The following is a 26,889-nucleotide window of genomic DNA, read 5'->3' as shown; positions in this document are numbered from 1 at the left end:
CTATGTTTGTCTTGAAGATGTAAGAAGATCACATGGTGCTTTTTATTATTGTGTTGGTTTGTTTCCTGTCTCTTGGATGGAGCCCAGCTGTGCGTGGCCCCTGGGCCTGTGGTCAGAGTGTGTGCTGGATAATCCGGCCCAGGATGAGGCCAAACTGACATGGGATGAAATGTCTGTCACATAATTGAGCTTAGTGTAGTTTCATTTCTGCACAATTTAAAAACAACCAAAACTTTGTTCTGTCTTTTCTATGTTATACTGTAGACTTTCTTTGATACTGTGTCCAAAAGGAGCAGCTTTTACTTTGAAGGGGTGGCGTCTCTGTTTCCTCTTCAGGTTGGATGATGGAAGCAAATTAGTAGCTGTGTCCCAAAACGTCGGCTGCATCCTCCAGAGGCTGCATTTGAAGGCCGATTACATCACAGCCAGGCGATGAAGGCTGTCCGTATTTGTCGACTCCTTCAAATGTGCCCGACAAATGCGTCCTTCATTTCCCCGAATTTGAAGGATTCGTCGGGTGTGTCCTTCGTGGCCCACCATATCCCAGAATTCATATCCCAGCCAAATTTCAGCTGCCAACAATGGCGGCAGCTACTAAGTTTTCAAATTACTCTTATTAATCTTTCTGGGTCACAAAATAAACTTTTAACATATTTTCAGGCGAGAAAGTAGCTGTGTAAACTTCAAATATCTGCTTGGTTTATCAAGACATCGCATATTTGCAAAAGTGTGCCGACGTTTTCGGAGACGTCTGTTCCCCACCCGCTCGCTAGCAAGCCGGGGGGTTCAATGGTCACTCCAGCCGGCGAGAGCAGCGGACGCCCGGCTTCATCGTTTTCAGACCCCGCTCTTTCGCTACTCAGGTGAAACACGATATATAAGTCACTCGGATAACTTAAAAATGTAATTGTTTGCCTTTTTTCTGTGTTTTATTTGTTCCGGAGTAAATCGGTTTGGCTGAGATCAAAGTTCCTCTGGGATTTTCACACAGCTGAATAAACGTTAAACAGGAAACTGATTAAACAGAAGTGTGAGACGGTCGAGAATTTACGCCAGTGTCCTGTTATATTTTAGATAGCAAGGAGCAGACGGCCGAGTTTATTAAACTCCACCGACACAGCGGTGACGCAAATCTGAAGGCTAGACCGTCCCATTTCACAGCCTCGCACTTCCAGCCTTTTCGGTCTTTGAAGGACCCGGCCCACGTAGACCGCGAATACCGGGTCCTCCGAAGGATGCAGCCGACGTTTTGGGACACAGCTAGTGTGCGATGTTCTTTCAGTGTTGCACTTTGTAGACGCTCCCTGAGCACTGGTCTCACAGCCAGCTGCACATAGAGACCAGTGTTGTTAGTCCAGGTCAGAAGATGACTTGTTGGAATGAAAATGAGCTTGTAGTTTGTCTGCTTTAATAATGTGACTGGAAAAAGGTGTTGGACTTCAAATATGTCCATTTCTTTCACACTTCACCTTTAAAAGTGAAGCCTTGTGGTTCCTGGAAGGAAAAACACGACTTTTTCAAGTCTTTGTCCTGTTTTTATGAGAAATGTACGACTTTAATGTGAAACATTCAGAGTTTTTTCTCTTGTTGTGTTTGTTTGAAGCTGCTTCCTGTTGGCTTCAGCTGTTTGGAGTTTCCATTTTCTAAACTTCTACATTCTGAACCTTCTTCAGCTCTGAACAGATGATGAAACACTGAATGATTTCAAGCTCACACTTTGTCTAATAAACTTACATCTTTCATTCTTTATACAGATTGAGTTACTGTGGTTTGTCAGAGATCAGCTGTGATTATCTGGCAGCAGCACTGAAGTCCAACCCCTCCCATCTGAGACTGCTGGACCTGAGCTGGAACAACAAGCTGCAGGATTCAGGAGTGAAGCATCTGTGTGGTTTCCTGGAGAGTCCAGGATGTGGACTTGAAACTCTGAGGTCAGTCAGCATGTTTTAGTTGTGCTGAGATGAATATGATGTGAAAGTTGTGCTGACACTAAACTGCAGACATCAGGCTGATATTATACTGATCCACACTGAGGATCTTCATGGTAAAGTCTGTTTTCTTCTTCTCTGGTTTAGTCCATTGACTGCAGCAGAACAATGTTCACATTTCAAACAGTGAGACTCAACGTATGGCCCGCGGCCCACACGCGGCCTGCCCACCTTCCCTGATTCAGAGAGAGGGGACCCTGATTAACTGTGTAGTGTTCTTCCTCACAGTTCTAAGTATCAGACACAACAATGAATAATCCACAGCTGACTGTCTTTAGCAGGTCAAAGGTCACGGCACACAGCAGACAGTGGGAAATATTATAACTCTGATCATTTATCAGCACATATCCATATGTATAAAAACAAAGCTGACACTGTGAGACTTGATCAGAGGTGTGATCATCACAGCAGAGGCCTTTGTGTCAAAGTCACTGAGGATCAAACAGAAACACATGAAGCAGATTTTCCTGTTCTGGCTTTTTATAGCAGATAACCTTCAAAATATTCTGCAGTCCATCAAAAACTGAAGCAAACCATGAATCAACATGTGAACATGAGCTGATGCTGCTGAAGTGAAGCAAAGTTACAGAGGTTTGATTACAGACACAGCTGAGAGTTTGTAATCTGTCATCATTTTAAAAGGTTTACATTTCTTCAGTATATCCACATTTGCAGCTGGTACCTCAACCTCCACTTGTCCAACACAACTGCTGTCCACTGCCTCCATGACATTGTGATTTTGCTGTTGGTCTTCTGTCAGATCTTCATCAATCACTTCTGCACGGGGCACACCTTCAGACTCTGCAGCTGCATAACGAAAGCCTGTAAGATAAAATTAGACATAAGGTAAATGTACACCAATATTCCAATGACAGGTGTGTGATTCATCTGGAAGTTATGTGCGGATTAGTGTACAGTGATAGCAATTTAGTATGTTTTTAGAGGGGGGGGGTTGTTTACCTCCGATGGGTGCAGGACAAGATGGCGCCTGTGATCGGCAATGCCGCTGTCAAACTCTGTGTTCTTCTTCTGTTTTATGTTGCATTACCCATTTTGCTGCTGTCTGTGGATAAGATTACAGCTACCTATGTTTACGATCGCCACACTCTACTTCGGATTAAATCAACTATGAAATCTATGGATGAAACCTGGAAATATTTTCGAGGCTTCTCTCCACCCTCCGGGCGATCAGCTGTTGCCCATTACGTCCCTTGCTTGCCTGGGCCAGGGAAAAACCGGAGCCGCCGTTCCCGGACAAATCACCGTCAGAGAAGACGAGGAAGGAGAGCGGGCATCCAAGTGAGATTACGGAAATATAAGAGTACCGCTGATTTAACGGCCTGCTTGGAGCTCTCAACAGTGGATGTTTTTGCTAAGGCGGACCTCCAGCTTAATGCACAGTTTCCTCGCATGGGCTTCATCAGGACGCCGTGTCTGAAAACAGTTTTTCCAGACCATGTGAGTGACCGTCCTATTGTCCCACGGATTATACTAAACGGTAAAAAACTCCGAGGAGTATGCAGTGCGAACCTGCACCAAGCCCCTCAGGGTGTAAACAGTGATGCTCCAGCACCGCCGATTAACATGGCTCTATTAAACTGCCGCTCGATCTCAAATAAGGCATTTGTTCTCAACGACCTTTTCATTAGGAATAATTTGGACTTTATGTTCCTAACCGAAACTTGGCAGCGGAATATGGAATTTGTCCATTTCAAAGAACTGTGTCCAGCAGACTGTAAGTGCTTAACCACACCACGTCTCTCAGGACGTGGTGGTGGGTTGGCAGTTATTTCTAGAAACTCCTTTTTCTGTCGGCTGGTAAAGACCCCCTCCTTTAACTCCTTTGAAATCCAGATGATGAAGATCAATAGGACTCATCCCTTCTATGTGATTTTAATCTATAGGCCACCAGGACTAGCTAGGAGTTTCTTAGTGGAGTTTGGGGATTTTCTATCCTCCACCATTAAGCTGGAAAAAATTCTTCTGCTGGGGGATTTTAATCTTCATGTTGATGACAGTTCATGTCACGCTGCTTCGGATTTTCTTACTCTCTTAGACTCTTTTAACCTTGTCCAACATGTGACTGGGCCAACACACAGTGGTGGCCACACCCTGGATCTGATATTATCACTGGGTCTGGATATCGGCCCAGTTCATTGCAGAGACATTTTTATTAGTGATCATAAATACCTTTTATTTGATCTCTCCTTTACTTATGACACTCTACCCTCTGTTTATGAGAAGCATTCACGATTAATTAACGACTCAGCGGTAGAAGAATTTATGGAATTGTTTGATAACAATTTATCTGAAACAGACGATATAGATCAGCAGATGGCCTCCTTCAATTCACAATGTCAAAAAATTCTAGATAAAGTGGCTCCTCTTAAAATCAGGAAAGGCAGTACTGTTAAATGCCCACCCTGGTTTACAGAAGCTATCCGCAGCTTTAGGCGAATATGCCGTAAAACCGAGCGCCTGTGGAAAATCACAAAACTCGAGGTTCACAAGCTCCACTTAAAAGAACTATTATCTACCTTTAATGACATGGTGTCAGACTCAAGAGCCACTTACTTCTCTCAACTACTTGCAGTAGGAAAAAGAAATCCGAAAGTTGTCTTTGATACAGTGAGTAGCATTGTCTCCCCCCCAACGCCATGTACACCCGTCTCTTCAGATAAGGACTGCAGTAAATTTTTAAAATTTTTTCAAGATAAGATTAGTTGCCTAAGACATAACATAACTCCCTCAGGAAACCCCACCAACCATGATCGTCCACACCCCATAATTATGGAATCTTTCCTCCCAGTTTCTTTAGAGGATTTATTGGAAACACTGACTCAATTGAATCCTTCAACGAGTTTAGCTGATGTCTTACCTACTCGTTTATTCTGTAAAGTTTTTGAGACCATCGGGCCCTCTGTGGTCACGCTGATAAACCATTCATTGCTATCTGGCTCTGTCCCCAGGTGCTTTAAACAGGGGGTTATTCAACCTCTGCTGAAAAAGCCTAACCTGGATCCAACACTTCAGTCAAGCTACAGGCCCATCTCAAAACTTCCTTTTATCTCAAAAATCCTAGAAAAAGTTGTTTGGCTACAAGTAAAGAAAGCGCTGGAGAAGCATAACATTCTTGATAAATTTCAATCGGGTTTCAGAAAGTTACACTCTACAGAAACAGCTCTGCTGAAAGTCACAAATGACCTCTTGATGGCTGCAGACAGGGGTGATTGCTCAGTCCTGGTTCTTCTGGACCTTAGCTCAGCCTTTGATACCGTTGACCATCAGATCTTAATCCATCGCTTAAACTGCACGGTAGGGATATCAGGATCTGTTCTAAAGTGGTTCACCTCATTTCTGGAAGATAGGACGCTTTTAGTTTCAGTGGGAAACTTCCAATCAGACGTGGCTAAGCTTCTATGTGGAGTTCCACAAGGTTCGGTTTTAAGCCCCCTGTTATTTTCACTATATATTCTTCCCTTAGGCCGGATCATTAGCGGTTTCAAAAATATTTCCTATCATTTATATGCGGACGACATCCAATTATACATTTCTTTTAAATCTTGGGAATTAGACAAGTTATCCACTCTTATGGACTGTCTTAAGGAAATTAATCTTTGGATGACAAACAATTTCCTGCAGCTGAACGCAGACAAGACCGAGTGCTTAATCCTAGCCCCAGAGAATATCAAGCCCCAGATTAGTCAACATCTGGGTGCTTTTTCATCGTCGATAAAAGCTACTGCTCGGAATCTTGGGATAATTTTCGACCAATCTTTGTCCTTTGACGTTCATATTAAATCCGTGACCCGCTCCTGCTTTTTTCACTTAAGAAATATTGCCAAACTCAGGACTATTGTCTCCACAACCGAACTGGAGATGCTTGTCCACGCCTTTATTTCCTCCCGGCTGGATTATTGTAATGCACTTTTCTCCTGCGTACCTAAGGCCTCACTAAATCGGCTCCAAGCGGTTCAAAATGCTGCAGCAAGGCTTTTAACCCACAGCAATAAATTTTCCCATATCACTCCTATACTAAAATCCCTGCATTGGCTTCCGGTTGAGTATAGATATAAGTTTAAAATCCTCACCTTTACGTTTATGTCTCTACAAGGTGAGGCCCCCATCTATATCTCGGAGCTTCTCCAGCCCTATTCTCCAAAGCGGACTCTTAGATCCACTGATAGCGGTCGTCTATCTATTCCACGGACTCGTCTGAAAACAAAGGGGGATCACGCTTTTCAAACCCTGGCTCCAATACTGTGGAACGGTTTACCCTCCTCACTACGCACCATCGACACGGTGGCTTCTTTTAAAAAACAGCTTAAAACTCATCTGTTTAGACAGGCATTTGGGTAATGTTAATGCGTAATATGTTGTTTTATTTTATATTTATATTGTACTATTGCTTGTTTGATATGCTTTTATACTTCCTTTATGTTGCTATATTGTTTGTTTGACATGTCTTCTTGTGAAGCACTTTGTAACAGCGTTTTTGTCTTAAAAAGTGCTATATAAATAAATTTTACTTACTTACTTACTTACTTACTCTTTTTCGCTTCCGTTGCGTACGCCTTGAGTGCCGGTCCGAGTCTGATACAGGTATGTCGTCATGCCCCATGTGCAGTGTTGGTGCCCAGTCTGGATTTGTTACATCCATTTCATATGCTGGTTTGCCTGCAATAATGCCAAATCATAAGCTACTCAGTCGACATGATGTGGTTCTGCAGCATCACACATTAGCATGTTTTATCTCATTATCTATGACCTCAGCACATTGAAAATAACACTAAAAGCCTTTCAAGAGTGATATGAATTAATTTAGAACTCACCGGAAAGAAAATGCCGTGAGCAAACCAACAAAAAGCTGGGGATTGCAGAGAACTCGATATCCGCTCGTCTCACCGCTGCAATCCAAGCCTGACGTCTTTGTTTAGTAATATCGGATACATGGGATCCCTCACGTTGCCTCCAGGATGGAAAACGATGAAAAGAGAGCCCGTTATCCAGCTTCTTGCCTTCACGATCGTGTGATCTAACGTTGCAACCGACAACACAACACGTACGATCCATAGCTGAAATGGTATCCTTTGGCTGGCCTACTGTCATGGCGGAAGGGGGCATGGCCCATCTCCCGTGACATCACGCTCCAAACCCCTATAGGTGGGAAAATGTACCATGTCGACCAATCAAAAATGATATGGAAACATGACATTTGGTTGTTTAGCAAAAGGGGGAAGTTTTAGGAGTGACCGGCAAGAGAGAGCGAGTGAGCGAAAGAGAGAGAGAGTTTTGATACATGAGAGATTTGTGACGTTTACCGTGTTTGGTCTCAAGTTAGTTTGTTGTCTTGTGTATTTAGTGTGTAGCTGTTGTTTTGTTTTGTGTGTCAGTTCTACTAGTGATGGTCACAGTTGCTGCCTTAAAGCCAACAAAGGCAGATTGCAGTGTAAACGCTGAGTGACACACCTGCTGTCAGACCTGCAGGTTTATCCCTGTGCTGTTCTCATATGTGTTAGAGTGACACAAACTATTGTTTGACACCTGATTGTTCTGTAAATAGTTTGAAATGATTATATGAAAAACGTCTGAGCCTTGGCTGCATTTTTTGGTAAATAGTACCATATAACTTTGTTGTTTGCAAAACGTGTGCGTATTTTTAAAAATGTACAATCTCTATTTGCATTTCAAGTTATGAAGATGATTCGTTAAACATGTGTGTGGTTTTTACAGTCAAAATATCACTTTCTACGTGTATTTTAAATTTTGTCTGAATTTAGATAAATTGTGCTGATACAGTTGGTCAAAATGAGAAAATAACAGATTGGCAAGATAAACTGTTTTTAAAGGTAAAATATAGAGGCCACATCAAAAGTAGTCAAGAAGGGTTAAAGGCTAAAAGCAAAGTTGTCACCAAGTACTGTTTATATTTGTGTGTATTGCTGCAGCTTTTTTGAGTATTAATTTGGTGCCTTTGTGTGAAATAATGGTATTGTGAGTGATCCATATAGTCACAAAGAATAGCCACTTGTTTCTGTGCTACCAAAGTTCCCCGGCTTTCATTCAAAATGTGTTTATCGTCAGCACCTGCACATTAAACTACTTAAACATTATAAATGTCTTCAAGCTCACACTGAGGCCTGTGGGGTACTATCAGCCACTGAGACAGTACACACATTTATATGTGTTTGTATATGAATATTTCATACTTTAAGACTGCCTGTTTATTTAAGGGAGATGAACAAAATACATTGGAATTGTACAAAATAATATCATGGATGATAAATTAAATAGATTTTAAGTAGATGCTTGTGCATTCTTAAAGGCTTATATGTTGAACTGAACTATGTGATCTGTTCAAAGCCTTAATCTTAATTTGAAGTGAAATGTGCATTTTGAGTTTATACACTATGTATATAAGGCGACCGTTTCCTTTTGCAGTATTTTTGTGTGGTGTACTTTTCTATGTCTTAACAAAAGGGGAACAAAGGTGTTTAAGTTCACCTAGGATGATGTGTTTTAATTTTCACATGGTCTTGCTTGAATTTGACCCTGACAAAGGCGTATGAACTCTGTCAGCTGTTTGGAGTTTCCATTTTCTAAACTTCTACATTCTGAACCTTCTTCAGCTCTGAACAGATGATGAAACACTGAATGATTTCAAGCTCACACTTTGTCTAATAAACTTACATCTTTCATTCTTTATACAGATTGAGGGGCTGTGGTTTGTCAGAGATCAGCTGTGATTATCTGGCAGCAGCACTGAAGTCCAACCCCTCCCATCTGAGAGAGCTGGAGCTGTGGGGAAACAACCTGAAGTATCCAGATGTGAAGCAGCTGTCTGATCTTCAGCAGAGTCCAGACTACAGACTGGAGACTCTGGAGTAAGTAGAGTGATGGAGTGAGTGGGTGGTGCTGTCAGCAGTATTGTACTAAACACAGTCAGTATGAAACAAAGATCCAGTGTTTCCTGTAAAGCTGCAGCTTCTCAGTGAAGCTGTGAGAGGAGAATGGTGACAGGCTTCAGGATTGGACACAAACACTTCCTGTTTCTGACCTTTATGGTCACCATAGTAACGGCTGACACGCTCTGATCAAACACTGTCAACAGCCAATCAGCTCTCTGAACAAAGCAGCACGCAGACCAATGACTGCATTCGTTTCCAAGTTTAAAGCAGTGAAGAACACAGTCTGTAGGTGAGGAAGAATTTAGTGAGAGCAGATGTTTGGATGGAATTCCTCCAGCTAACAGCTGGAACCGTCCATCTGGATTGTTGGGCTTGTTGTTGGGGTTCCTACAGAGCTCAGAGTGGACACACCAAGGTTCTTCTAATGAATGAAAGTCCAAACTCAAACTAGGAGGGAAAAACATTTTCATCAACTTCAATAAAAATCCAAAGATTAGAAAAAGTGAAGCAACAATGAGTCCTAGTACAGTCCCAGCACTGAAGTCCCTGCTGCTCTTTATACTGGATGTGCTGCATCACTGACTGACAGCTGATGAAGAGTCTCTGGAAACACTCGTTTATCTCCTCTGCTCTTCCTTCTTCTCTCTGCAGGTGGAGCTGATGATGGTAAACAGGACGGTGTGTGTGCTGAGAGAGGAGGAGCTGTGTCCTGATGATCCAGAGAGGTTGAAGCAGCAGCAGCTTGTGTGTAGAGACGCTCTGACTGGGCCATGTTACTGGGAGGTGGAGAGGAGAGCTTCATCCAGCAGTGACTGACAGAGGAATGAGAAGAAGTGCAGATGACTGTCAGTGCTGCAGAGTGAACTGCTCTGAGAACAGCTCCACTGTCAGACACAATGTAGAGTCCAGCATCATCCCTGTGTGTCCCTCTGGATCTGACAGAGGATCATCAGTGTATCTGGACTGCTCTGCTGCTGCTCTGTCCTTCTACAGTCTCTGCACAGTCTCTGTCTGACTCTGGCTACATTTTTGGCATTTATATTCTTGGTTGCTCTCTTTATATTTTGCACATGCAAAATGTGCCCATCTTTGGCAAGATTCACACTGCACCTGGAAAGGAAAAATAAATGGCTCATATTCTGTTTGGTGAATACTATTACTCAACATTTTAATTATGATTGGCAAGTAATGATACTAAGACTTATGTGTTTCTTTTGTTTTGTTTTGTTTTGTTTTACCATTTCAATCATGCTGCGGTCAGCGTTAGCATCTAACATGGAGAAAACAATGCAGTAGTCCTCAGCGTTCCCTGAAACACAATCATAGTTAGGTTTTAATCAAACATTATTTATTGAATAATTAAAAAATAATAGTACATTTTTTCCAAATATACTTCCTGGAAAATTAGTCTAAATTAGACTTTGAGAAGGGTCTTATCTGAAAGTGTTTGAAGAGCACTATTTGTACTGTGCTGTTTGAAAAGCACTATTTAAATTGGAAGTACGCACTAACGTGATAAGGACTTTACTGGACTTACCTCGATTTTCAAGTAGGGTGCAAGCTATCTGCATTCGCTCCAGCACAACTGGCTCTGTAGTGGTTGACACCTCACTGACCTCTCCAAAATCAAGGTAGTGTTCTGCAAACTGTGAGATTGATCATAATTAGAATGTAAAGTCTTAATTAGGTAAAGGATAGGATAATTATAAGCCACAAGGCTTCAGCCTATTCCTTTTTCAGTTACTGTATGATTAAGTACTTCTATGTAAAATGATCATCTTTGTTGTTGTTGACCGAAATAACTTTCACTTCACTTAAATTCACTTAAAGTCTTAATTCTAGCTAACAAGAAACTGAATCATTTGAATACGGGTTACCTTTAACAGTAAAACTCCACAACTGCAGGAATCCTGTCGCTTGTTGTGTTGCATAGTCTGTAACTGCCACTCCATGGTGTCTTCATGCCCTCTCATCCTCAGAAAATTCCTAGTTGAACAAAAGTGTTTGTAATGAAACAAGATTTATTTTTTTTTTTAATCTAAGAATAACACCTCAGTATCATACATACCTCCAGTTGCACAGAATTTTCCTGTCATAAACACCTTCATTCCCATGGGGTCTATGAGCAGTATTTTCTGTGCAGAGATGTTGACAATCTAAAGAAAAAGTTAAATTAAAAATTACAATTGTTTGTGCCACTGAAAACTTATTTAAAAATAACACTTTGTACAAGAAACTGCTTCACAACAAATTATGCAAATTAATAACAAAATGAACACATACCACAAGAATCCAGTGTGTACCAAAGTTCACAGGGCACAGCCACGTCTTCAACTGGGAACTTCATCTGTGGGATTGGAAGTGCAGAGTAATTTGGATTTACTTAGGTACCATGCGTCTCAGGGTGTTTTCAAATATAGTCTTCTTTAAAGGAACCGAACTCTTTCCTCAGCAACAGAAAGGAGTCAACTGTTTGGACCACTTCTGAGCTTTCAACATACCAGTTGAGGCATCTGAACTGCCCAGAAAACAACGAGCTTGCAACTACTGAACAGAGCAGGTGTGCAGCATTCTGCACAAGTATAGAAAAATGTTATAGAACAGTAAATAGGTTTTTTTTTAATTTCAAAATTAGTAGGTAAATGACATTTCTTACTTACCTTTCGTCTGTCAATAACACGGTGCAGATATGCATCAATGACCTGTTTTGAAAAATCTGAGTTTATACAACAACAGCAACAATTTTTGAAGTAACTGCTTGAGTGCTGTACACAAAAACATCTAAAGGAATAGAATTGCTGATAAAGGTTCTTTCTGCATATACTGGAACTGGGTATTATGATGTCACAACATCTGTGTTGTGGTTGATAACATTTTTTCCTGTTGAAGTGAATGGGTGAAACCTTATCAGAGTTTTGCAATACAAACCCCCCGACCTACTCGCACATTTTAAACTATTAATGGTCTCTGCACTGCAAATGCTTCAGAAGGAGCAGAACCTCGAAATCAGAATCAATAATAATAAGTTCTCTTACCTCATCAGAAAGCCACCGTGACCCCTGCAGTGTTCGAAAAATAACTTGTATGGTCCAACAGCTGCCTCCAAGCGCCCAGTATCCTTTGCACGCCATAGCCTCTTTACTAAAAGAAAAATATGATAAGTTAGCTTAGGCATGCATGAGATTTCTAGTGGATACGCTTGGTAAAGGCCGACGGGCCACAACAGGAAAAAGTCAATACAATAGGCATGCATTTACACGCAGAGAAATAGGAAAGGTACAGCGGGTGGGCAAAATAGAAAATTACTGACAGGCAGATCCATTTCCAGACTTCCACAAGCTCAGTGCACATTTCTTTACATCCAATATGAGTTGAAGACTGCAAAATGCAAACAAAGTCATGCAACAGTCAATTAAGTTGCAACGCCAAACTGGCAACAAATGACCAATGGGTCAAAAAGAGTTGTTCACTATGTCACCTTCATTTTCTAAGCTTTGTTTCCGGGAGGGAAGTTCTTGTTCACGCGTTTCTGGTCCTGGAACACAATTAAACTCCTTGTGTCAGCCGTTTTGGGTGCAGAATGAATCCTCTGGACTTTGCTGGCACTGAGGGTTAGCAGTAGGATGGCAGGGGGGCATCTTCAGGTCTGTGCTGCTGTTCACTGTCTGACTGCGAGTTGGGTATTTTTACTTGTCACTGATATTTACAGGGTGGCTTCTTCTGTATGGCTTGATATGGTCAATGCTGTAGTGATTTCTTAAAGTTGCTCCTTCTGTGTTTTTTAATCTCACACATTTGCCAGCGATGTCTTGAATTGTGTAGGGTCCTGAAAAATCTGGATCAAGTCTTCCTCCCTTCCTTCCACGTTTCACGTTCAAGAGAAGAACTTCATCTCCAACGCTGTACACAAGGTTTCTGTACTTCTTCTGGACTCGTCTAGCATAAGCTTCCTTTTGTAAGTCTTGGGACTTTGCCATATTTTCCTCTACAGTTTTTTTTTAACTTGCTCTTGTGCGTCTCTTGTAGAAGATACAAAGTCACCATAACTCGACTCCTCAGGGAGAATGATGGAGGACAGCTAAAATGTTCACATTTTAAATTACAATTAGTCCACCACCAGCACCTTTGTTTTGGCCACATTCAGTTTCAGGTGATTCTCCTCACGAACCGACCAATCAGTCCTCTGTACTCCTCTTCCCTTCCCATTCCCTCTTTAATCCAGGATGTCAACCAGTTTGTTATGTTCTCTCTTATAACTTAACTGGTAAAGTAACAACACATTTTTGGTTGTTAGTAACTTACTTTATTAACCATGTTGTGGAACGGCACAGGCATATCAATGCACACATACACCACACTTGGTGTTCTCTACTTTACCACAAAATATAAACTGATTTTACTAAATACATCACAGCTCCTCCCATCCAGCTTTGATGAACATAAGTATCAAACAATCGAGATATTTTCAGGTAAATGCCGTAACCCAATAATTGTACTTAAACTGAAATATGACACCTACTCAGTGATTTACAACATAGAGGTAGGTTGTTTCCTCTTAAACATTTTAACTGCTTTCCTTACAAAATGAACTGGAAACCTATAAGTTCAGTCTCTGAGGTGCTCTGCGATTTCTCTCAGGGTAACGTCTGCCTGTTTGGTCAGAGTCCATAGTGCTCTGTGTGGAAAGTTCAGGTGTTTGAACATTGGTGGTTTCACATAAACCCTGAACCTCAGGTGGTGAAGCGAGGGCAAACTCTTCTGAATCTTGAGGTGTAGATGTGTCCTCTCAGGTTGCTCTGGAACCACGTCACATTCTGCATCTAGAATCTGATCAACATGTCTACACCAGACTAAGTTGGCTCCAACATTTATGGTGTATATCAGCGGTCCGGTCCGTGAACGAATCGTGCCAGAATGCCATTTCTGACTTGGGTCTCTGTAGTCTCTGGCGAGAACTCTTTGTCCAACATTGAAGAATCTGGTTTTGTTTCTTGTTGCTTCCACCATGGAAGACTGTTTATCTTGGACATCCTTGCGAATGTCTGGTTTCAGCAAATCTAGACGTGATCTCAGATCTCATCCCATGAAGAGCATTGCAGGTGTGTGTCCAGTTGTTGCATGAGTGGTAAGACAGTAAAAAAATTGTAAATTTTCTGTTGTAGCGGTTTCCCCTCTGTGCGACTGGCTGGTTCAGCTTTGTTGCAGGATGATGGTGAGCTGAAGTGATATGTCGTATGCCGTTACTCCTAAGGAAACACTGGAACTCCTCTCCAGTAAACTGATGACCATTGTCACTTATGAGCTGTTGTGGCAGACCTGTGCGTGCAAACGGTGACCAAAGACTATTGATCGTGCTGGCAGCTGTTGCTTGCTTTACGGGGAAGATTTCTGGCCACTTTGAGTGGGCATCAACCACAACCTGGAACATTTAGTCCATAAATGGGCCAGCATAGTCTATATGAATGCGTTGCCATGGAGCGGATGGCCACTCCCACGCGTGTACAGGTGCTGTTTGAGGCTGGCGCAGCGTCTGCTGGCAAACAATGCAGGATTTAGCCATATTCTCCATTTCACAATCAGTGCCTGGCCACCAAACATAGCTTCTAGCAAGACCTTTCATCTTAACACCCAAATGTCCATCGTGCAGTGAGTCCAGTACCTTTGTACGTAGTTTGGGTGGCAGGATGACACGAGTTCCCCACATGACACATCCTTGGCAAACGGATAGTTGGTCTTTGTGGGTGGAGTACGCAGAGAACTGAGTGTCACTACAGGACGGCCAACCATTCACAGTAAGATCGTTTGACAAGATTGTGTTTTGGCTCGTTTCTCTTTTCACCTGAGCACTTGTGACAGGTAGGGGTTCCATTTGTGTAACATGAAACACAGTAGCTGGAGCAGTCATTTCTTCGGTGGGTTGCATGTGTGGAAGACGTGAAAGTCCATCTGCATTTCCATGTAGCTTTGTCCCTTTGAACTCAATGGTGTAGGTGTGTGCACCCAGGAACAAAGCCCAAGCAAGCGTGCCGCAGCCATGGTTGGAATACCTTTCTGAGGGTTAAAGATGGACACCAGCGGTCGGTGGTCTGTGATCAGGGTGAAGTGTCGTCCATATAAATACTGATTAAACTTCTTCACTCCCCACACTAGACTGAGTGTTTCTCTGTCTATCTGCGTATAGTTGCGCTCGGCTGCATTTAGGGACCTTGAGGCAAAGGCAAGTAGTCGTTCGGATCGATCAGGCATTTTGTGAGATAGCACGGCACCAATGCCATATGGTGAGGCATCACAGGCGAGGCGAAGTGGTAGATTGGGGTCAAAGTGTGTCAGAACCTCCTCTGATGTAATGAGCTGTTTAACTTAACTAAATTAAATGCCTCTTCATAGTTTTTTGTCCATTTCCATTTGACATTTTGTTGCAGCAGAGAGTTCAGCGGGTGCAGGACTGTTGAAAGGTTTGGTAGAAACTTGTGGTAATAATTAATTAAGACCAAGAATGAACGTAGCTGACTCACATTTTTAGTGTCTGGTGCCTTCAGGACTGCTTCAACTTTGTCCTCGGTTTTGTGGAGCCCATGTCTGTCGATCTTGTGTCCACAATACTCAATGGCATCCTTGAAGAACTCACATTTGTTTTTGTTTGCTCTCAATCCATATTTTTCTAGCCTGGCCAGGACTGCTGTTAGGTTAGCCAGATGAGTCTGACCGGCTGGAGCAGCATCTAATAACCAACTCACAAAATAAAGAAAAATAAAAACAAACCAACAAACACAAAAACACCAGGCATCATGATACAGACTTATAATTTGCACCAATGTTTTTTCGAAATTCTATACACGAAAGTGAGCGCGAGAGCCCTCGGTGCGCCTGCTCGCTGCCAAAGTCAAAGTAAACTTTATTGTCATCTCCGCTACAGACAGTCCAGTATACAGAGATATGAGATGACGAGGCTCCAGTTACAGCAGTGCAAGTAAACAAACAATAAGAAGAGTAAGAAAATAAATATACACTTTAGGACCAGGGGTAAAGGATCAATAACAATTTAAATTTACAGTTTGAGGGGAGGGGGCCCCTGCTGCTTCCAAAAAGAGCACATTTCATTTATAATGTTGTAAATCCAAGTCCATTATGTATTCATGATTTGAATCCTGGGTTGTGTGAAATCTCAGAAATGCACCCTAGATGAAGTGAATCTGTGAACTAAGGTGTCGGTCTATTAGATCATGTTGTGGTGATCCTTGTGTTGGGGGATTTGTGTTCATACTGGAGTGCAAAATTAAAACCAATGGAAGATGGACAAGAAAAGTTCAAAGCCATCATGGTGCTCAACTTAGAAAAAATAGAAAAGAAGAGGAGGAGAAACGAGCAAAAGATGCAGGTAAGCAGATGTGTGATTGGATAATGGCAGGTCATCCTGAAACTATCAGAATCAGTGAGTCAGAAATTATGTGCGTTACAGTTGCTCCAAGAAGAAATGGTAAAAAAACAAACAGTAACAGACTAAACTCCAAACAATACATTATGTTACAGATTTAAATATTAATTAGTCCTTGTCAATTGTTGATTTGTCCTGTTCTCATTGTATGACGAATTATGATGGCTGTTTGGTAGCCGTCTGCATACAATGGCTACTCTCTCTCTCTGTGTGTGTGTGTGTGTGTGCAGCAGCTTTATGTTAATGTGTGTAAGGATTTGTGTCTGTGTGTGTGTGTGTGGGGGGGGGGGGGGCGCCAGAGGGATTGTTCGCCCAGGGTGCCAAACAGGCTAGGACCGCCACTGCCTGCAAATAAACAACATTGACATCAAAAGTTTTACATTTCCTAAATGTATCCCACAATCTGAATATAACACCCACTTCCCCACATTTGATCCGCTGTGTTAAATATGATTAAGAACAGAATGCAATCATTTGCAAATCCTATAAACCAGTATTTTAAACAAAGTGAGAAAATGAAACATTTAAAGAAAAATATTAGCCCATTTTGAATTTGATGGCAGCATCCTCTCTCCATAAACTAAAGGCTTTACGATGTTTAGTGCTGGACCATGTTGGTTAATGTGTAAACTTCTGAAACGTTCCACAGTTTCCATTTTGATTAACCTGACCAACATCTAACATAGAACACCTTTGAAGTGGACCTCGCACCCTGTGGATAACTTCAAACACGTTGAGGTCTTCAGAGGCTGAACTTTGACCCAGCATCACAAGGAGCGCCATAAACACTTGTTACGGTTATTAGAAGGAAGCCAGCCTTTAGACATCCCCACAATGACATCGTGACCAAGGGTCTGTTGCATGATTTTTAACATGGCTACAATGTGTCGTCTGCTGAGTCATCGTTTAATACAACAACGTACTGAAAGAGAGCATTCAGCATCTGACTGAGCTGGACTAACCTTCCCTTTCAAAAGTGAAAACTGCAACATAAAACTGGAATACAACCAACTTCTAATGAAATGTAACATTTTATAACATGAACACAGATTCCAGGTGAGCTGTGTCTTCCAGGACTGGATTTACCAGAACAGGTATGAGGACGGTGCCTGACGGGCATGTACGAGCTGGAGTGGATCCCAGCTAACACAGGGTGAGGAGACAGACGACCGTTCACGCTCACACTTATTCACCAGTTAACCTAACCCCACTACCTGAATGTCTGTGAACTGTGGGAGGAAGCCAGAGTCCCCTGAGAGGACCCACACAAACACGGGGAGAACATCCAACCTCCACAGAGACTCTCTCTGCACTAAAAGCACAAAATAAAAATCACACCGTCATGTAATTCAAGAAACTGGTCTTAAAAACAGTTAATCTAATGTGTCCACATGGAGCCCGTGTTAAGGTCCGTACTGGGCTTCAGAACATCAAGTGAACAACGTCAGATGGGACCTGGGTGCGTTGTCTCCTGATAGAAAGTGCTGAGGATCAGAAGGACTCAGGGACAACACGATATCTGTCCAGCAGAGGGCGGCATTATTCCAAACGGCTCATCGAACTATTAAACAAATGCACAGACTGCACAAACACAATGACTGCAACTCACAACGAATTACACCAATTACTACACCAAACTACAACATCGGCCTATGGCATCAATTAGTGCATAAAACATACATCAAGTTACAGCCAAAAATGCATCACAATGACTCAAGCTGGGGTCAACAGGTTTCCCCTCATGCTCACCCGACCTTTCTGCTCATCAGGTGAGTGCAACCACATTTATCACCTAACACGCCCACGAGTCACACCCCACACCCGTGCACCAATACAAGGTGTGCATTTAAACCAACCCTCTTAATCCAAAACAAAAAGGAACAACTCATATGGCTCCTACACTTGTGCTCAAGAACTCAGTCCTATATTTTAGGTTATTCTGAATAAATCGTTCATGCCCTCTCTTGGGAAAGAAGCTGTCGTGGTTCCTGGTCCTAAATCTAGTCGTCCAAAAGTTCTAAACGACTTCAGGCCTGCTGCCCTCACTTCAGTCTTTGAACAAATCATCAGAAATGTGATTATGGAAGACACTGAACTTCAGCTTGATTCAATGCAGATTGCACATGAGCCCAACAGAGGAGTGGAGGACGCGCTTTTGATTCTACTTCACCTGATTGTCAAACATGTAGAGAGTAAAGGACTTCAGTTCATCGATTTCTCTGCTGCTTTCAATAACACAGCCCCAGATTTCAATCAAAAGACTTTTAGAACAGTTTGAAATCCGGACAAACCTGAGCAAGTGCAGTCATATAAATATCTTGGGGCCATTGAGTCTGTTTTATCATGAGAATGATGCAGGACAAAGTCTTATAAAAGCAGCTTTGTCCCTGCTGCCGTCACTAAACTTAATAACTAATAACTGTTTTTCTGATTTGATTCATCGCGTCTAATTTCCAAATGTGTGTCTGTCAGGTTTAAATCGATGTGTGTGTTTGTGAAGGGATGACAAACGCTATTATTTTTCTGTAAAGCAAATTTACGTAAAAGTAAAGTAACCTTGATATGTCAGGATGTAGATGTCCCTCCCAAAAACGTCATCAGCCCTGAAACATCGGTACTGTTCCAGGCAGCATTGCTGTCCACACGTCCATCAGAGTGTTAGAGGTGGCTGTCACAGATGTTGCAGTCTGCTCTCTGTTTCCATGAAACAACCACACTTGAAATGATCATTAAAGCTACCTGTACTAAAGGAAGCTGAGAACATGGCAGACATGGGACTGACTGTGATCAGACTGTGACGATTGTTCTTGAGCAGATCTACAGGTCAGCTGTTCCACATCATGTTTCTAGGATGGAGCCGTTTGGAATAATGCCGCCCTCTGCTGGACAGATATCGTGTTGTCCCTGAGTCCTTCTGATCCTCAGCACTTTCTATCAGGAGACAACGCACCCAGGTCCCATCTGACGTTGTTCACTTGATGTTCTGAAGCCCAGTACAGACCTTAACACGGGCTCCATGTGGACATATTAGATTAACTGTTTTTTAAGACCAGTTTCTTGAATTACATGACGGTGTGATTTTTATTTTGTGCTTTTAGTGCAGAGAGAGTCTCTGTGGAGGTTGGATGTTCTCCCCGTGTTTGTGTGGGTCCTCTCAGGGGACTCTGGCTTCCTCCCACAGTTCACACACATTCAGGTAGTGGGGTTAGGTTAACTGGTGAATAAGTGTGAGCGTGAACGGTCGTCTGTCTCCTCACCCTGTGTTAGCTGGGATCCACTCCAGCTCGTACATGCCCGTCAGGCACCATCCTCATACCTGTTCTGGTAAATCCAGTCCTGGAGGACACAGCTCACCTGGAATCTGTGTTCATGTTATAAAATGTTACATTTCATTAGAAGTTGGTTGTATTCCAGTTTTATGTTGCAGTTTTCACTTTTGAAAGGGAAGGTTAGTCCAGCTCAGTCAGATGCTGAATGCTCTCTTTCAGTACGTTGTTGTATTAAACGATGACTCAGCAGACGACACATTGTAGCCATGTTAAAAATCATGCAACAGACCCTTGGTCACGATGTCGTTGTGGGGATGTCTAAAGGCTGGCTTCCTTCTAATAACCGTAACAAGTGTTTATGGCGCTCGTTGTGATGCTGGGTCAAAGTTCAGCCTCTGAAGACCTCGACGTGTTTGAAGTTATCCACAGGCTGCGAGGTCCACTTCAAAGGTGTTCTATGTTAGATGTTGGTCAGGTTAATCAAAATAGAAACTGTTGAGTTTACACATTAACCAACATGGTCCAGCACTAAACATCGTAAAGCCTTTAGTTTTTGGAGAGAGGATGCTGCCATCAAATTCAAAATGGGCTAATATTTTTCTTTAAATGTTTCATTTTCTCACTTTGTTTAAAATACTGGTTTATAGGATTTGCAAATGATTGCATTCTGTTCTTAATCATATTTAACACAGCGGATCAAACGTGGGGAAGTGGGTGTTATATTCAGATTGTGGGATACATTTAGGAAATGTAAAACTTTTGATGTTAATGTTGTTTATTTGCAGGGTTTAAAAAAAAATGTGTTTACTGTTTGAAACTCATACTTGGCCTTCTACTCTTCATGGCTGCTTAACGAAGCTAACAGGGTGGACAGTCTGAGGAGCTGGGAAAGAAAAGCGTCTGAACTGCTTTAAATTTCTTGAAGACGTTTTATCCAAGAAGTTTCTTCAGTTCTGAGAGAACGGCGCAGCGGTGGGTGTGGATAATGTTGCCGAAAGAAAACGGCGGAAGAGGGGCGGCTGAAGAGTAAACTTTCAGAAGTAAGTACTGAATATTATGTCACTTATTTATGTGCAGATGTTTAATAATGAAGAACATTAAAACATTCCTGTTGGCCACATGTTGGCAAAGTTATGTGACATTAGTGATGTTTGTACTTTCAGCGTTTACTTGGTTTTAAAGCCTTTACTTTAAAATATACGCTGTTCAATAGTCGACCTTAATCCTACAGAGAATGTGATGATTTTGTGGATAATTAAAGTCAGTCATTTATCCACAAACACAACAAGCTGAAAGTCAGTGATGCTGCTCGGTTTGCAGTCCTGAATATCACGGCACAAGCAGGATTCACTGCACTGTTAATGTTAGCTATGTTATATTGCTGCCTCTGTTCGGTGGTGTCGAGCCAAACGCACTTTAACGTGTGTTTGAACGAGCTGACGATTCACTCGTTAAGCTGAAAGAAAGATGCTTTAATCACAGCAGTCACACATGTGTCCACTGCACCATCTGGGAACTCTTCTTGTTTAGCACTCGTAATAACACAAACACTAAATCCTCCTTCTCTGGTGCTGTTGTGTAGCAGTGTGTACACCTGAGACTGTCACCTGTCTGTCTGTCCTGCACAGGGCTGAACTGGGACAAAAAATCGGCCCGGGCATTTTGACTAGAGACCGGCCCACCAAAAATGTGACGTCATTCAGGGGTAAAACCGCAAAGGATTCTGGGAACTTGTGGCAAGAGGTACTAGCGCATGCAGGCTTTCAATTGAACTCAGCTACAGAGCGATAAAAAGAAACACAAAAAATAGCCGGTGTTGTGCCAAAAAGTGATTGTCTGCCAAAAAGTGATTGCTCGTATTTAAATTGCTATAAGTAACTTGTTGGGCTATAATATGTGAAACATATGTCAAATGCATCCCTCATGGATGACATAAAGTCATCTCTCCATCTCCATCTCCTGCTCTTTTATTTCTCTCTCTTGCTCCATCTCTCTCTGCTGCTCTTCTGTCTCCTCTGTCACAGACTTCTCCACCTTTGATGATAAATCAGCCTGGTGCAACATGTAAGGATTGGCACAATTTGTTAAGATTTTGAGGAGTTTGAGAAACTAACCTTAAGCATAAAATAAAATTTACTATCAGTAACTTCATAGCACCCGCCCAGCAGTATATAAACTCCGTCATGCTAGCTAGTACCAGTTATTCTAAGCGACTGTAAAAAGTCAGCACAACGAAAACAAACTACAACTAAACTTGGTTTATATCTGACACAGATAGACAGCAGGTCATAACTTCTTACCTGAAGTTCAGTTCCTCTGCCACTATGACCGGCGGCCGCCTCGGGTCTCTCCTCCTCTTGCCTCCCCTTTCCCTTATCCACCTGCTGGCCTCCACCACTTGCTGATGTTGCTAAATCTGTGGAAGCTATGCCACAGCTACCGCCAAACAATTCAGTTATTTTTACACATTTGGCAGCGTCTGCCTGAAGGGCTTGTTTCTTTTTGGCCCTAATTTTTTCTGCACCTTCTTTCCTTTTTTTGTTCTCCATTTTCTTTAGTTCATGGACCGTTGAGGCTGCGAACTTTAAGGCTGCAGACCCTGAATTGGGATACAGCCATCGACTGTGGAAACCTTGCAAGTGGATCGTAAAGGTTGTTACAGAGTCTTTCATGTCTAAATTTGCCGTTAATAATTATATAATTGTAGGAATCATCTAGTTTGCTTACACTGATTACGTTGGCACTTTGTTAGCGCTACAACAACGGTCAGACCCCCGAGGCATCTAAACTTTAGTAAGAATGTGCACTTTTGACACCTCTGGTTAGCATTTAGTGGTCAGTTTCAAACGTATTTGATTTTTGCTTGTTATGAACAAATTCACTTCACTACTTTTCACGATCTGTAACATCAATGCACATTGTTCCATTTACTGCATATTGCACTTTATTCATATCTCTCATTCCACCTGCAAAAACATTGTAAAGGTCGTCACAGAGAGTTTTATATATGTATAAATACTAATATTCTCTATTTATTCTGCTTTATTGCCCAGATGTTAGTTAGCCTTTGTTCAGTTGTCTTTTATATGTCAATAGATACGTATGTCACAAATAAAAGTTTCTTGTAAATTATGTTTTTGTAAAGAATTTTCTCCCAAATCTCTTACATGCTAACTGTAACGTGTTATTTCTGCTAAAACCTGAACTTAAATGTGTATATGGTGTTTATCTGTTTTTCTCTCTGTTTTAGATGCAAATATCAAATTGGAGTTCTGCCTCCAGGCCAGAGTTGCAGGAATGCACCACGTGTTGGCTGTTTCACTGCCCTCTGTGCCCCACTCTCAGCCCTGCTGTCAGGGCAAAGATTGAGCAGCATATAAATGGACACATTCAAAGTGCTTTGCCTTTCAAAGGTATGTTGGTATTAAATATACCTCATAGTTAAAGTCATAAATATGCACTTCTTTTCAGCACCTCTGCAGGTCTTTGTTGACTTAAAAGTTATTTTTCACATTGTACAGTTCAGTTCATTCATCAGCGAGAGAAAAAAGTGTTTTCATTAAATATTTTTCCTGTTCACCACATTTCCTGACAGCTCTTGTGATCCACACCATTTTGCTTTCATTATTGAGGACGGCTTGGATATTTTTGTTAATATGTACAATCTGATTGTTAGATAAACTGACTGCATTCTATACAACTACATTTAAATTACATGTTTTTTCTTTTTTTCTCTCTTACAGACAAAATGATGTGCCGGTGCACTTTCACTGCCCTTCTGTAACATGACAGTCATACAGCGTGGGGATATGGCAAGGCAATTATTGTCATGTCAGCATTCAGGACTGCTCCCCACTGAACTCTCCGTGGAGCCCCATCTCCCTCTCCATGTCTCGTCTCCAGCATCTAAACCATTTCCTGAATCTTGGGTAGAACATTCATGTGCTCCACCCTCTGTGCTAAATGAAACTGGGGCTTGTGGAAAGTCCATGAAAATGAAACGTCCTCACTGTGGTCTTAGTCTTCTTACAAAAAAACTTCAAGGCTCACATGATGAGGAGGCATTCAAACAGGTCAATAGATGTTTGCCTGGCCTGTCATCCACAGTGTTTTTGTGTAGAGGGACTTCTTCCTCTTTGTTTTTCAGTTTGCAGAGGACATGGAGCTCTTTTTAAAAGCATGTGCTGACGAGCAGAGACTACAGGTCAAAGCGATGTTTGACATTTAATGGACAGATGAAGGCACTGGCTGTTTGTTTGTGTTTTTTATCTGTTGTTTGTTTTTCAGTGTACAGAATTCCAGTTAAACTTATTATAAAATGCTGTTCACTTGTTTCCATACTTATAGTAAAAAATGTAAGTGTAAATGCAACAGCATTGTTTATACTTGTAACTTCAGAGTAAAAAGCTTATTGTTGATATTAACATTAATGTATTATCCTGTAATCAATAATATTTTTATGCATTTTACGCATTAACCCTCTGATCTCTATCCTGGCCATTTGGGGCCACTTCACTTCTCCTTGTTTGACTGCTACACTGCAGTGGACCAAAAGAATGACGCAGGTTTGATCTTAAGGCTCTAATAGTTGTGTGTGTTGTGCATGACATTGCAACGCAAACATGTATTTGCAAGATAGACTGGAATAAATTATGATGCATCAAATATTACACAGGCTGCAGTGAATTGTTGTTGATACAGGTTATTGAGCTTTGAGTTTCCCAGTCAAACGTAGCTTTGACACACATGCTAACACTCTTACTCTTGTACATTTCATAACAAGACACCAAAGCCAAAATATTAGCTCTCAAAAAAAATTCAAAGCTGCAGCTGCAGCACACACAGCAACAAACACTGTTAGTAAATGTGTCCTGGAGTTTCTGCAGGTGCAGAAAGTGCTGCTGCTGTAAGTCAGCCTAACAGCTTCCAGATCACTGATATTTCTGGAAAGATGGCAAGAAGGGCATCACTGCTCATTTCTACAATCTCCCAGATCTTGGAATACAAGCCCCTGTCCCATGAAAACCACTTCACAGTAGTAGGAGTCCACTAAAACCTACAAATGAAGAGTGATCCTGGAAGAAATAGGGCGCACACTAGTGACCTCAACAGTTGCAAGACAGCCTTGTCCCCGATGCTTATATGAAAAAAAATATGAAGATTTATGAAACCATTAGGACTTTATTACTGTTTTATCTGAAAAGCTACTGGTAATATTTAACCTAACTGGGATTTAAAGTGTAAAAAACAGAATGTAGATAAAATTTTGGTTTTGATGAAAAGGAGTGGAGCTTGTGAGCCACAATGTAAGCAGTGTTGCTTTGCTGACATGCACTCGATGCTGGCAGTACAAGCATTGTAGTGGTTCTTATATTTTTGTAAACTAACTGTATAATATATTGAGCCATTCAACAGTACACAAATGTTTGTAGGCTCCTTTTTGTATGCAACCTGCATGTCTTTCTGAATTAATTGTTTGTTTATATCATGTTTTTCAGGACAAAGAAGAAGTTAAAGTCAAGTGGAAGCCCTGCTCAACATGGTATGTAGTAACAACTTTGTTGGACGGGAACAGACATTCATACTGTTGATAAATAGTTATCACCTCAATTTGAATTCATGTATTTGGACTAAACTAAATTGGGAGCTGTTAGCTGTCAAGCTGCTCCTCTGTGAGGAGCTTGATAGCTGTCCACCTCCAAAGTCCATTATGAGTTTTGGAGGTGGACATGGTCAAGACTTTTAAGAGTTGGCATAAGACTTCACTTCTTTATAGAGCTTATAGTTGGGGCTGGTTCAGGTCAGCCCTTAGTTATGCTGTCATAGCACCAGACTGCTGGGGGTTAGTGTCTACTCGTGTCATTGTATATATCCAGGAATATGTGCCTGAGGATAGTTGTCATGAAATCAATATTAAATCAAAGGATTCCTTAATGACCACAGCTGGCATGAGTTCTCCAAAGCTGCCTGCTGTCTCAGGATCTGTCTCCAAAAAGAACCAGGGAGCGCTAACATGTTATGTTCTAGACTGATGAAGAAAATGCACATTAAACATAGTATAAACTCACTATGTTAAGTAATGTGAAGAGGATGCCTTTAGCTCCTATTGGGTTGGTTCCTTGATCAGTGCAATACAGAATCATTCATCTGGTTTGATGTAATGTCCTTCAAACACGTCAAAATGAGGCTCTGTAGTCTGTGTGGCCTCCACATGCCTGTATGACCTCACTACAACACCTGGGCATGCTCCTGATGAAGTGGCAGATGGTCTCCTGATGGATCTCCTCCCAGACTCCAGGACTAAAGCATCTGCCAACTCCTGGACAGTCTGTGGTGCAGTTGGTGGATGGAGCGAGACATGATGTCCCAGATGTCCTCAAATGGATTCAGATCTGGGGAATGGGCGGGCCAGTCCACAGCATCAATGCCTTCGTCTTGCAGGAACTGCTGACACGCTCCAGCCACATGAGGTCTAGCGCTGTCTTGCATTAGGAGGAACCCGGGGCCACCCGCACCAGCATTTAGTCTCACAAGGGGTCTGAGGATCTAATTTCAGCACCTAATGGCAGTCAGGCTACCTCTGCCGAGCAAAGAAATGCCACCCACACCATTAGTCACCCACTGCCCAACCATCATGCTGGTGGATGTTTCAGGCAGCAGAAGGTTCTCCAATATGTCTCCAGACTCTGTCACAAGTACTTAGTGTGAACTTGCTTTCATCTGTGAAGAGCACAGGGCGCCAGTGGCAAAGTTGCCAATCTTGGTGTTCTCTGGCAAATGCCAAACATCCTGCACGATGTTGGGCTGTAAGCACAACCCCCACCTGTGGACGTCGAGCCCTCATACCACCCTCATGGAGTCAGTATCTGACCGTTTGAACAGATGTGCATATTTGTGGCCTGCTGGAGGTCATTTTGCACAGCTCTGGCCTTTCTTTCCTACCCCACAGTACCTTTCCTTATCTTTTGTTTCCTACTCTTTTACTTAGTCTTTGATCACGGTTGTCTTTCTAGATAATTAATGTCATTTGTTCTGGGGCGAGTCACTGGCTCGGGTGCATTCTGGGACTGTCAGTTCACCAGTGTGCTGGCATGCTTCTTAACAAACACACCACTACAGCAAACATCTCAGTTGTACTTGTTGATTTCTTCAACAAAACACTGAACAAAACATGTCCTTGTGAGTGTGCTGCCTGGTGCTTTTACATTTTGTGGTAATTTGAGCAGCCCAGAAAGCATCCCATGAATTAAATGATGTTATTGTATCTGAACATGTACACGAGTCATTAA

At 42.0% G+C, this 26,889-nt stretch overlaps 1 protein-coding gene across 1 annotated transcript in view; it reads left to right on the top strand.

Moving 5' to 3' along the window:
* Positions 1–26,889, top strand: part of LOC146577578 (protein TANC1-like) — a 176,031-nt gene that overhangs the window by 121,315 nt on the left and 27,827 nt on the right. The gene's annotated exons all lie outside the window — the stretch shown is intronic.

Source organism: Mchenga conophoros, linkage group LG3 (assembly GCF_057382185.1).
Source record: "Mchenga conophoros isolate Kocher_MC1m ecotype Shallow Benthic linkage group LG3, M_conophoros_male_GT1.1, whole genome shotgun sequence".
NCBI classification, from domain to species: Eukaryota; Metazoa; Chordata; class Actinopteri; order Cichliformes; family Cichlidae; genus Mchenga; species Mchenga conophoros.
Note: the sequence above shows the minus strand (reverse complement) of the source record. Positions and strands in the feature narration are given on the sequence as shown.